We start from the raw sequence: 13,644 nt of genomic DNA on the forward strand, positions 1-13,644 counted from the left end.
TTATACACGACGATAAACGGTATTACACATGATACCTAAAATGAGTCGTTTAGCCGCAATCCGTCATTTTTCCAAAAAGTACAGGTCCAGTAAAAATTGAACATCGTAGTTATATCATAAAACTTAGAAGGCCGTGACTGTATTCTTATTAATCATGAAATGTACCAACATACCCAAAACGCTATGTGTTAAAAGAAATCACTCAATTTTCAAAATTTCAATCAAAGGTAACTTGATTTTTTTAAAAATAATAACAATAATAAATGTCTTTATTAAATGCATATTACAATACATTTAAAGGCGAAGTTCAGCATGGAAATTAATTTAAAGAAAGCTTCGTTAACATGTAACAATTAGCTGTTCTACCACTTAACCAGCTGATGACATAAATTACTTTATAATGACGTTAATCCTCTATAAGATAACCCTCTAGATAACCTATTAGTGATGTAAAACAAAATACAAAATCAAATTTAAAAAAAATTAGCCAATGAGATGACATGAAAAAACATAAAGGTATAAGTGTAGAAGCTACTCCGTTAAAATACATTGTGAAAGTACCAAGGTTTTTATTGCATCAAATGTAGGATTTGATTACCTTTCTAGCGATATAAGCATGTCTGTATATTACTTCTAATAATTCACAGTGTTTTTTGATTTTCAAAGTCTCTCATTAATCAGTAGGCCGTTAAAAATTGTAAACACCAATTAAAATGATTAAACATTTACCCCAAATAAAGAAAAGCTCATTTTAAAAGATAAAATAATAAATTTTGCATTTAAACCAATGCGTGAGCTAAAATAATTCATTTTTAATATAGTAAGCCATGAAAAACCATAGTGGAGGATATTAAAACAAAATAAAATGTCATTGGTTAACATTGCCATTTATAATTCTTTTGATGATTGTTTGTTGTTAGCAAAAACTTTAAAATCCATAGTGAAGAGCACCGCTTAATTGGTCTTTTTTTAATAATAATAATAATTTGAATTGAATTTTTTTTTATTTCCATCAGTGAACAATAGTTGTCGGTTCCCTTCAAGTCTAAAAGACTTATCGAAAGGTTACCATTAATACAGTATTAACAATTTACAAAGATATTGATATACATATGTTATAATAATAATAATAGTAATAATAATAATTCGCGTCGTGCCCTAAAACTCATTGCGCGTGCTTTAAAGAATTGATTATACACTGTATACCATTTTCAAACTAGGTACTCAATTTTTTTGTTCTTTTTCAAAATTTTCCTGTGCGTATCGTAGCAGAAATGTGGTTTCAGCACTTATTTTAAATAGAACACCCTGTATTTTATTGCATTTTCGAAATCTATGTCGCTTGGTACCACATTTCCGTATACCTAGCGTCAAAGGTTTACAAAGTTATTCAAGATTTTTCAAAATTTTTGACGTTTGACTGCTTTTCCTTAGGACCCTGTCCCTATGACTCCGTTGAATTTCAAAAAGTCTTCCAAAATCAACAATACTAACCGTGAAATACGTCTTACCAAAGTATATCCCAAGTTTTGACCAAGGCATGAATGCTTTGGTCTTTTCTTTGTAACCCCCTGGAGGAAATCTCTTCGAGGACTGATGGCGCGTCTAAGTACTTTAGAGGGATTTCTTTTGCATTTATTTATTGCACAATTCAATGCGTGACGTTTTAAAATGCAACCAGCGCTCGTATCTCGCCTTCTATTTTGAAAAGTACTCTGTGTACTTTGAAATCTACCCTGTTAAAATAAACTAATCGTTAATGATACACTGTAAAATATTGTAGTGACAATTGTTTTTTGTTACAGGTTCAAGAGGATTTGCTGTGGCCGAGCTATCTTTAATTATTGTTCTTTTTGGTAAGTCGTTGCTATTTTCTTTCCGATTCTCTGCATTTATAATGATTTTCTCTTGGTGTGTTTTAAGACAGAATATTACATTAATTTCGGTAGGCAATTGAAACCATCGATGGCCATTTTTTCATCTTTCTTAAACTATTATTATTCAAGTGGTAGTAGGCAAAGGAAAGAATTGGTAGACGCCATGTTGCCAAACAGGTTTGCTGATAAGTCTGGAAACTGTCGATTATTGTTATATTATTAATCTTTTTTGCACTTGTAAAGTAGGCTTTCTCGGCAGTTGTTCGAAGTGGTTAATAATCTGGTCATTATTAACTAGTAGGTAGTCAATAATGAGAACTGTCACGCTGTCACTTTTAGAAATCGCGACCTGAAAGTTCTCTAAAATAAATAATTGCCTCCATCCGTCATTTTCAGAGAAATTACATACTTAAAATTGACATTTTGAAAAAATTTCAATGAAATTACTCAATTTGAAACCATCTCAATGACAGAACAAAACGGTCTGCTTGATTTTTACTTCCACGCACTTGATTGTCATATATTAAATTATAATAAACAAAAAAGTTCTGTCCCACCGTTCACTTTCTTAACAATACCATGCGATCAAAAATGAATTGCTGTCGAGTACCTTTGGAATTTTTGTTTACATGGGAAATCGTACTTGAACTTCCAAAGGCGACTCGACAGCAAATCATTTTTGATCGCCCGTTACAATAAGTTAATTTAGAGGACTTTAAAAAACTTTATGGGATTTAAATCCAATTTAGATTTCAATTCTACTAGCCTATAAATGTGATAGAATCGTATGATCGGTGAAGAACCCTATGGTCAGTGATGGCAAATTTTGCAAAAGAATTCTTGTGATTCTTTGTAACGTTACGGGTTATGGGGGATTAGGATATATATCGAATCTTTTAAAGTTAGTTACTTCAAATAAATTTGGCATTATGTGAAATTCGGTGAAGTTGTTGTTACATTGGACTAATATATACATTTATACAGGCTGTTTCACGGAAATCGTTATCTAAAAGCAATCAGGCTTTCTTTGATAATTTAAATCTCAAAATTTGCATATCGATAGAAAGAAAATATGATCGTTTTACTTCCGGTTTTACAGGAGGTGCATAGCAACTTTTGTAGTTTAAACAGAACACCCTGTATTTTATTGCATTTTCGAAATCTACGTCGTTAGACACCGCATTTCCCCATACCTATAGCATCAAAGGTTTTTAAATTATTCAAGATTTTTCAAAATGTTTGACATTTGACTGCTTTTCCTTAGGACCCTGTCCCTATGACTCCGTTGAATTTCAAAAAGTCTTCCAAAATCAACAATAGATACTAACCGTGAAATACGTCTTACCAAAGTATACCCCATGGCATGAACGCTTCTATTTTTAATAATACTCTGTGTACTTTGAAATCTACCCTGTTAAAATAAACTAACCGTTAACGATACACTGTAAAATATTGTAGTGACAATTGGTTTTTGTTACAGGTTCAGGAGGATTTGCTGTGGCCGAGCTATCTTTAATTACCTATTGTTCTTTTCGGTAAGTCGTTGCTATTTTCTTTCCGATTCTCTGCATTTATAATGATTTTCTCTTGGTGTGTTTTAAAACAGAATATTACATTAATTTCGGTTTGCAATATTATGCAAAACACTTGATAATAATAATGATTTGAATATATGCTAGACTAATAATAACACGCTATTGCGCATAAATCACATACATACATGGCTGAGGGATGCTTCCCTTACCTATAAGAACTTGACCATATAATTTAAACCTAGCGTTTGTATTGATTCTTAAATGATGATCATTTTTCTAATGAAGCATTATTGTATTGATTTGGAGTACTAATCTGGGCGCTTACAGTGCTCTAACTAAAATTTGAAATTCTGTATACCTACCTGCAAAAATCAACGAGGGCCAAACATTTTTTAGTTTATTTTCAAATGCACATTGCGTTTGATTTTGATCAATCGTGTTTAATAAAAATTGTATTACTTAAATCCTTAAAAAAAACTCGCGAATTGATATTATAGCTTATCAAATTTCACATAAAATAGGTAGTACTTTTTGTGAAGCTTTCGAAGTTCATATTCGGAAAACTTAATAATAATTATTATTATTATCAGCCATTTATTGGACATACTTCCACCTCAATAATACCTATATAATAACAAAACAAGAAAACAATTAAAAAAAAAGAAAAAAATGGAGTGTCCAAAGGGACGAAGTTCAGTCTTGCCAAAATTAGGCGACTGTTCTACCACTTAATCCCAAGACGAGAGTAAATTACTGTCTGCTAAATAGGGAATGGCGTACATGTAGCTTAAAATGAACTTGTCTCAAGAAAATTTTTTTTAAATAAATCCACTTTCGGACTTTTGGTTAAGGTGTGCGTTATTGCCGTGTTTTTGAATTCATACCATTAATTACATTTTCGCGCAAAGAGCTCAAGAGCGAGTTTTGGAATACTATACTTTCTCTCCGACTAATGCAAGAAGTGTACAGTTACGTATACTTTTTTTTTTTTAATTTTTCCGGCAGTAAATTTATTGTGAATTCTAAAAAATCAAAGCACGTGATTGGCTAATCGAGGGCGAAAGAAAAAATGCTGTGAAGAATGTACGCTATTATTCAATTTAATATGCGACAAGAATCAGTGCATTACTTAATAGTCGTAGAGAACGTAATTTATATAATTGTATGTCTACGGGGTTTTCGGTTTTTGGCAAGCGTCCACAACCCAATGTCTTTGTGATACGCCACTGCACCGTGCAGGCCATTCAGCGTTTGTTTTTCAGTAGAACTTCTACCGAAATATTATGCGATGTTAGTAGTATTCTGTATTCTTGCACCATAGTTAAAAAAATGGTTTCGAATTTACTAAATACGGTGTATTACATTTTAATTAAGTATGTGTATGTTTACATAGTATCTGCAATCGATAGAACAGAACAAGCAGGTGTTGTAGGAAACCATACGAACAATGTTGCGTTGTGGTTGGTGAACCCATTATACCAACGATCCTCTACACTCTACAGTAGGTATACCCACCATTATGCAGCACTTCTCGTATGGTTTCCTTCATATTTATGTTTTTCTATCGATTTCAGATACTATGTAAACATACCTAATTGAGATGTGATACACCGATGATGTACGTGAAAATCCTACTAGGAGTATCTTGAGATAGTAGGTACTGATTGTTGACAGATACATAGTTCTTTATTGGCAAGATCATCGGAGTGGGAGTAACATTCTGTTCACAGTATCAAAATTCGATTTTTTACAAATTTTTGAACTTAATAAGCACCGGTTTCTCTAGCTTCCATTTTCTCTAATAGATAACGACCCCTTATGTGAATAAGTACATTTGTTTCCATGAAAATTAGCTATCAGTTACAACTGAAACCAAGAAAATACTGGTTTAAATCAGGGTTGGCAAAAATCTGGGTTTTTGTATGCTTTGGGTGGGGTTTTGGGTATTTGTATTTTTCTTGGGTATTTGGGTAATTTTTGGGTATTTGTCGAATTTCAAGAACTCTAACCTCAAATTATAGAAAAATAACATTAATTTTGAACTTAGACTGGTTGTTTTTGGTTAAGTGTTGTAATAAAATAGAAGGAGTGTTTCTTTTTGATATGTGAATTAAAATAAATAATAAAAATGAGCCACTTTAAAAAAGAGAAAAAATTGTTTTAGGTTTTTAATTATTTTTTTTTGTTCCTAATGAATAAGCCGTTTTGTATTTTATATTTTAATGTAAATTTTTTTTGAAACTAGGAATAAGAATATAAAGACTGATCTATCAGTACCTGTCTGTTTCCAAGTGAAATATATTTTATTTTGTTTTTGTTTCTAATGAAAAAGCCGTTTCGTATTTTATATTTTAATGTAAAATGTTCTTGAAACTTAGGAATAAGAATGTAAGACTGATCTATCAGTACCTGTCTGTTTCCAAGTAAACTACATTATATTTTGTCATTAAATACTATACATATAAAAATTGGGTTTTTGTGTTGGGTTTTTGTATAGGTCGCAGGGTTTTTTAAATGGGTTTTTCGTTTTGCCAACCCTGGTTTAAATAGACCTGTGTGAATTGGCCCCTCAATTTTAGGATTTTGAAGTACCTAGATTATGCGCCCGTTTGTTTGCACACGATTGCATTGTTGTGTTTTTCGCAACGCGGCCGGTTTCAAAATTACGATAAAATCAAATGGAGGGGGGGGGACACATTCATAACTGCACCCTCAATTTTACAAATAATTATTCTTTCACAGAGCGACTTCATTTGCACCATTCATTGTTCCATGCAAAAGTCCATAACCCCCCCCCCCGCTTCTCAGTGTTAAAAAAACCTTTTTTTGTAGTGATCGTTTGCTTTTGGTTTGCGCCCCGATATATTCCAAATACAAAATTCCATACTGTCTCCCAATTTTCAAATTTGACCTAGTGATCCTTTGCACCCCGAATACCTTCGTTTGCATTCCCACCATTTTTCAGTTATTCCAAATAAAAACTTCCCCCCCCTCCCCCCCCCCCGCCCGCATTTTTCAATTTTGAAATGTTTTTCTGTGGTCGTTTGCGCTCCCCCATTTTTCAGTTAATCCAAATACAACATTCCACACTATCCCTCCCCCCGCCCCAGTTTTCAAATTGGGCATAATGTAGCGTTTACTTCTAGAATGTAGCTGAACAGAAATATGATCAGACTGGAAAAAAAATGTCGGCAATTATACTTAGTGTTCAAAAGTTTCATTCCGTTATTCAAATGTGTTGAATTCATCAAATCGTTTAAGGTATGTAGCAGTCCTCACGCGGACGCCATTTTATACCGGTCAGGTACAAATTAAAGGACTCTTCGGTAATTCTGACCCTTGGAGAGGGGCCGATTTCTATTGGTATCTTGAAAAGGTATGATTCTTCTTGTAATTTCTTCCTCTGGTTGAAGTACTTTTGGAACTTACCTTTTTGGACTTTCACTTCCAGCTAGCTCAGGTAAAAATAGTTTACACTGATATCTCATTACTTGTCAATAATTTGTAATGAAAATTTGAAATAGTTATTTGTACAACTAGAGAAGAAAGTGGAGTTTTTCAACTCGAGTTCGAGTTGTCAATTGAAGGAGAGAGTTGAAAAACACTTTCTTCTCAAGTTTTACACATCATTTTTTTTGAAACTACAATCAAAATTGAAAAATTATCGTATGCAATAATGAAGTATAACACATAGCAATCTAGATCGGGGTATGTTTCAATTTTAAATGTCATGATAAAGATTAATTCGGCAATTGTTTTTTACTTTCCTCACTAGAGAGGAAAATCACATTTTCCTCACTCTTTTTAGAGACGAAAGTAGTTTCAGAAACAGATACTGTACTCCTTCAGTAAAAAAAACGCATAACTCGCAGAAAAATTCCAAATAGGTACATAAATTTATTTAAACATTGAAATTAAGCAATTTATTGTAACCAGAGGAAAGAAACGTAATTCCTACTGAATCCAATTTCCATCAAGCGCTGGAGGTTTTGAACAGGGGCGGACTGGGTACTTACGGGCCAGGTGGAATTGCATAGGTTACGGGCCATTAAAGTATTAGTGTAGTAATGAAGTTGGCGGGTGGGAGCTCTGCGGTGCACCACAAAAACATTTTTTTGCTTCATTTTAGTACATACTCCTTTTTCGGAAATCAATCACAATACAGTTTTTTTTTTAAATTGCAGCTGACAATTAAAAGTAACAAAATATACAATCCAAACGAGGCGCGTCGCCTATCATTGTATTTCAGCACTTTCATACTACGACAAAAAATGGTAAATTCATTGTAAAACACTTCAATTAAAACAGAATTTTTTAATTTTTTAACAACCTAACATCAACTCCAATTAGAGACACTTGTTAATAATTTATTAATAGTGCAAGAAACTAGATACAGCACATATACTTATAAATTTCCAAGGGGCCATTATGACGTACAGGCCAGGTGGCAATCGCCACCCGCCTCCGCGGGCCAGTCCGCCCCTGTTTCTAGTCCATAACTTTTGATTAAGAAGTCCGATCGAAAAAGTACGAATTGATTTAGATTCTACGCACCCAAATTAATAAGAAAAAGTGTTTTCCCGAGAAATTTTGGTGCAGTCGATTTTTGGTAAAAAAGGAAGGTTATACACTACCTTTTTTTGAGCCCCGAAAAAAAAATTATCTCAGATCGACCCGGAAAAAAATTTTCTTATAGAATGTGGCCTGTAGAATCCATAATTTCAAACAGTTCCAAGATTGGGCTTCTAGTTCAAAAGTTACAGCCCTTTGAATTTTCTTTCGAAATTGGTTTCTAGTCAGGGGCGGGCCAGGTGGAATTGCATAGGTTACGGGCCATTCTAGTATTAGTGTAGTAATGAAGGTGGCGGGGGGGTAGCTCTGCGATGCACCACAAAAACATTTTTTGCTTCATTTTAAGGTACTCCTTTTTCGGAAATCAATTACAATACAGTTTTTTTTTAAATTGCAGCTGATAATTAAAACTAACAAAATATACAATCCAAACGAGGCGCGTCGCCTATCATTGTATTTCAGCACTTTCATGCTACGACAAAAAATGATAATTCATTGTAAAACACTTCAATTAAAACAGAATTTTTTAACAACCTAACATCAACCCCAATTAGAGAAACGTGTTAATAATTTATTAATAGTGCAAGAAACTAAATACAGCACATACTTATAAATTTCCAACGGGCCATTATGACCTACAGGCCAGGTGGCAATCGCCACCCGCCCCCCGGGCCAGTCCGCCCCTGGTTTCGAAGGTTTTCATTTTGTCAATTATCATAAAATGCCTACTGTAACTAGCAGAATAACCACCAAACCAAATTCGAGGTGCCATTTTTTGGCGAAATCCTCAAATTCTCTATGCTGTATTCCCCTTCTGCCTTTCTATTCTAGGACTAGCTAGTAGAATTTTATAATCGTTTATAATCGACCAAGTGTAAATGAATGAAATTGAATTTCGTGTATAGAATTGTATTTTACGAATTTAAATCTTCTCTTACCAACAAGACAAAGATACCTAAACCAAAACAAGTATTATCAAATCGAAACCACATTTGTCGTCCATCATTAGCTTTGTTACCAATAAAGTACACATGCACCTGAAACTATCTGTCTATCGTCATAAATCGAAGGAAGAAATAAAAACGTACTGATTATGAGATATGAACACGTGCAGGGGTCCCGACATACACACAAAAAGGGCGAATAATCACTCAACCGTGGAAAATGCGTTTCACCTATGTCACCCCTTGATGCAAAATTTATTAGTTTTAGATATTCAAAGAAATTTCAGGAAAGAATACTTTTTTGAGTTTAACATCGATGTAGGTATAAGTGGCCATCAGTAGGCACACAATTCCTTTTTCGCAGTCCAGTAACACCGGGGTCGAAGGTGTAATTTGTGTCCCCTAATTCATAATGTCATTAAAATATATATACATTTCCGCTCTTTATGGTTACTAAATCGCTTCAGGGGTGCTTGCATGATAAATTATTACCAAAGCTGCTACACTACAAATTAAAGATGCGTTATTAATTATCTAATTATTTACGAGGATTAAGGTGAAATCGAATTATAGCCCAGAGAGATGATAAATGTGCGAACTATTGAAATGTTATTGTTAATTAGTTGCTATTCATGTTTAATGGCCTTTTAATGTAGTAAGAGATTTCGCCCCTATATTGCACTTTCATTCACTCTTCGACATATGTTTCGGATGAGATGGGCGTTTATAGTGGACCAATTGATGTTTCTCCCTCGTGCTTGCATTGGAGGGCGAAGCTTGTACGTGTTGTCGATTGCGAGGGCACCCTATGAAAACATGCGACAATTGCTTGTCAAACAAAAAAGTATGAAGAGCGGATTAGGTGACAAATTGTAAATCTCGCATTGAAATTGTAGTGTTTGTAATTGAAATTAAGAGTTCAGTTCCGCATAGTGAGTGCGATTGTAACGATTCTATCTTGGGAATAATAACTGACAGATATTAGCTACTATGAACTAAATTGTTTGGTCTTATTTTCCTTGGTAAATTGAAAATTTATTACAATTTGCTCATTTCTTACGAGTAGGTTTGAAAAATTCTTTGTGAGTGAGACATTGGTAGGTATACCGTATACCTATACCTAGGTACTTGTAGGTATATCGACAAACCCCAGAATTAATTCGTGTCTTTTAAAATCTATTGAAGGTTCATGCATTGACAGGTATCAAAATTTTCAGAACGCTTATTCCACCTATCCATAATTTTTGAAAATTATTATGCAGTTTTCAGACCATAAGACAGTGCAATTGTCAAATTTTCCATTTTCCAGGAGATTTTTTGTCCGATCGTATATTGTCGCACTATTAGGGCGTTATGTGCGGGTGCGCCATCCTGTTGAAATCAACTTTTGTTTTTGTTTGCGCCGTATATCGTTGTATTCGTAATAAAAAATGCTACCCGATACAATCTGTATCTAGATTCTTTTTAGATGATGATCTTGTATCTAGATCTTGATTATAGGTACCTATTATAATCGATCTTCCAATCGTAGATCGAAAGATCAAATTTAATAAAAAAAAAGTGTTTTTTGCAATATTTAACAAGGGAGCAGTACAGTGTGGTCCAATTTCGATGGGATTAAATGACTAAGTACTTCCTTATTAGGGCAGATAAACAAAAATGACTTAGGTACTCGTGGCCTCTTTTTTTCATGCTTATTCCCCTACCGTTCCGAGAAATAAGCTGCCATCTTTGGTTTTTTCCCTATAGAGCAAAATTGAAAAGTGGCCGATTCCTTTAATTTCCTGTACCTAACTCCTTTATTTTGAAGCTAGAACAAAATCGCTTTAGCATTAGTCAGGCACTGCCGTTAGTCGCTTCTTTCTAGTCCTTTTAGTAACTACTCTGTAACTAATTTTTTTTTAATTAGTTGGCCATGGTTCTAAAAAATTGCGATCTTTGCGAAAATGTATGAAACATCATACTTATTTTCAATAATAACTTCTTTTGTTTATACATCTTGCCTGAAGATGAATAACAAAGAATGTAGTCGCCTATGAAACACTTGAAAGATAAGCTTGAATTCAAGCAAAACAGTAAACAAAACAATGAACTAGTTGATATTGAACAAAATCTACAAGTATTTTTCAATTGTGGAAAATGCACATGCTGGATCTCTTTATCAAACAAAACTCTTATTACATTCAGGAGCGTGGTGTAGGTAGTGGTTGAACTGCTTCAATTACACGATTTTTTTACATTTTCCCGTAACTCTTCGTATAGAAGGATATTGGGTTTAAGTCAAGTGAACGTGTTGGCCATTTTATTGGCTTCTGCGTTCCCATCCAATTAGTTGATACGAGATCATTTAAATTTGAAATAATTTTGAACAATTAACGCATTATGAGCTTGCTAAAAGATAATCGTTCTTCTCTCTTCTAAAATAATATTCTCGAGTAAATCTTCCAGATTGTGCTCTACCGTTTGGATATATCTAAAAATATAATATTTTAAACTATGTCGTCTCAGGCAACACCACACATTAAACCCAAATTTTCCTTGGGCTTATACAGGGTGGCGACTTGCGTAACGCATCATAGGAATTTCAATGTAAAATTCATAACATGCGATTATTGGCCCCCCAAATTATTTCAGAGCAAAAATGTATTGTTTTTTGTAGAAAAAAATTGTTTACATCAATCAACCTACTTTTCAATTTTTTGCATAATAAAGACGGAAAATTGGAAAAATAAAACCCCCATCTTTTTCAATAATAATCTGTGATGCCATGGAATTTTATAATCGAGAAACTACGCCAATATCCGTCATGCCATGGAATGTCTGCTATAAAACAAATCAAATTCTATCAAAAAGTATTATATTATTAGAACAGCAAATTCAACATATAGAAAGACCAAATTACTAAAAACGGTTTCCTGATATAACAATTTACAATAAATGTTCGAATAAGTCACGATTAACTGCAAGGCAGTAACCAAGTCGATCATAAAATCCATTTCGAACTGCTGCTAATTTGGATATCTTTTTGTTTTAGAAAATTCCATGGCATCGCAGATTATTGAAAAAGATGCGGGTTTTATTTTTCCAATTTTCCGCCTTTATTATGCAAAAAATTGAAAACTAATATCTATGGTTGATTGACGTAAAAAATTTTTTTCTACAAAAAACCTTAATAGGTACATTTATGCTCTAAAATAATTTGGGGAGCCAATAATTGCATGTTATGAATTTTACATTGAAATCTCTATGATGCGTTACACAAGTCACCACCCTGTATACATACAGTTAGATGTGGCCCAATAGCCATAGTTATCTTGATAATTTCTAAGTAGAGGCTGGACAAATAAACCAAATTCAGTTAAATTATCATTCAACCTAAAAGTATTAATTTAATAACAATAATAAATAACAAGAATTTATACTGTCTAAACATCACTTTACATTTGGTTGTATCTTTTCCGGAAAGTGATATTGCGAAGACCTGCCGTTCTCGAATTTTCGTTGCAATGAATAAGCACTTTTAGCATGTCAAATTTTTTATAGTTAGAGTATCTAGTCGTTTCGGAATTTTTCCATAAAAAAACAAACTACAGCTGTCAAGTGTTTTTCATAGACGACTATGTATTTTTCATAAATATCCATAAATAAAACAAACGCATCAGCCATAGTTTGCATGTCGTTCTATACGCTTGATGGTTGCTTCTGAATTGTTTCCACTATGTTTTCTGGGAGGTTTTTCGAGTTACCATGCTTCCCTGGTAGCTGCCAACGTGTGAGATTATTTTGGGATTAAATAAGAGATTTTTAGACGATCTAAACATAATTGGTTCTTTAACTATTAATTTTTTGTTAAAATAACTTCTTTTTTGCCAAACCTTATCGTAGTCGTAGTGTAGTTCGTAGTTTCTTGCGTTTTTACGAATTAATAGCGCCATTTCTTATTAAAAATAGTGATTTTTGAAATCAGAAATAAATGCTCTATCATATGACACAAACAGTAAAAATGACTTCCATAAGAAAAAACAAAGTTGATGATGGTTAACCGGAGACAAAACGTCATACTTAAAATGTTAAACTAGCATCTTCTAGAGCCGTAATAATGTCATTTATTTTTAAATGTCTTATTAAATAACTTCGGTAAAAAATAAAAACGATTTTGCAAAATTTCGTTTTTTGTCAGGATATCTACAAAAGTCGGAATTTTTTCAGTTTCCGATGGTTGCAAGGATTGCGAAATTTTTTTCACATAATAAGGCAGCATTCCATTGTTTTTATTATAGAAAACAACCGAATAACGAAAAACAATTGAATTTTTACATAGCAAAGCACACTTTCGTTAGCCTCATTTGATAGATATTTTTTTCTCATTTCAATGGCGTATAGGTAACATGTTAGCACAGAAAATTTTTTTTTTTAAATTATTATAATTAGGTCAATATATAACACTAATCCAAATATCCTACGCTCTGCCGCTTGTTTTATATAGATAGAAAATGTGCATTAAATTACCTATAATCGAGCACAAAATAAGAACATTTAAAAATCGAAATAATAATAATATTTATTGGTGGGGTTTATACAGAAAATATTTCCACACGTCACAGAAATAGAAAAATTAATATTATAAATGGCTAAATTTGACAAATGACAATAGGCAACTTTACATACTCCGTTCTGTATGTAAAGTTTTGACATCACCAATGGATTCTTTCTTGT

The 13,644-nt window shown here is 33.1% G+C and overlaps 1 protein-coding gene across 2 annotated transcripts in view; it reads left to right on the forward strand.

The window, feature by feature from the left end:
• LOC116170802 (39S ribosomal protein L15, mitochondrial) overlaps window positions 1-13,644 on the forward strand; it is a 148,876-nt gene that overhangs the window by 12,404 nt on the left and 122,828 nt on the right. For both annotated transcript variants that reach the window (XM_031487316.1, XM_031487317.1), the window contains exons 2-3: window positions 1,806-1,856; window positions 3,358-3,412. The gene's annotated coding sequence lies outside the window, so the exon portion shown is untranslated. The remainder of the gene's footprint in view (window positions 1-1,805; window positions 1,857-3,357; window positions 3,413-13,644) is intronic.

This window comes from Photinus pyralis, unplaced genomic scaffold (genome assembly GCF_008802855.1).
Source record: "Photinus pyralis isolate 1611_PpyrPB1 unplaced genomic scaffold, Ppyr1.3 Ppyr1.4_LG5, whole genome shotgun sequence".
Taxonomy (NCBI): Eukaryota; Metazoa; Arthropoda; class Insecta; order Coleoptera; family Lampyridae; genus Photinus; species Photinus pyralis.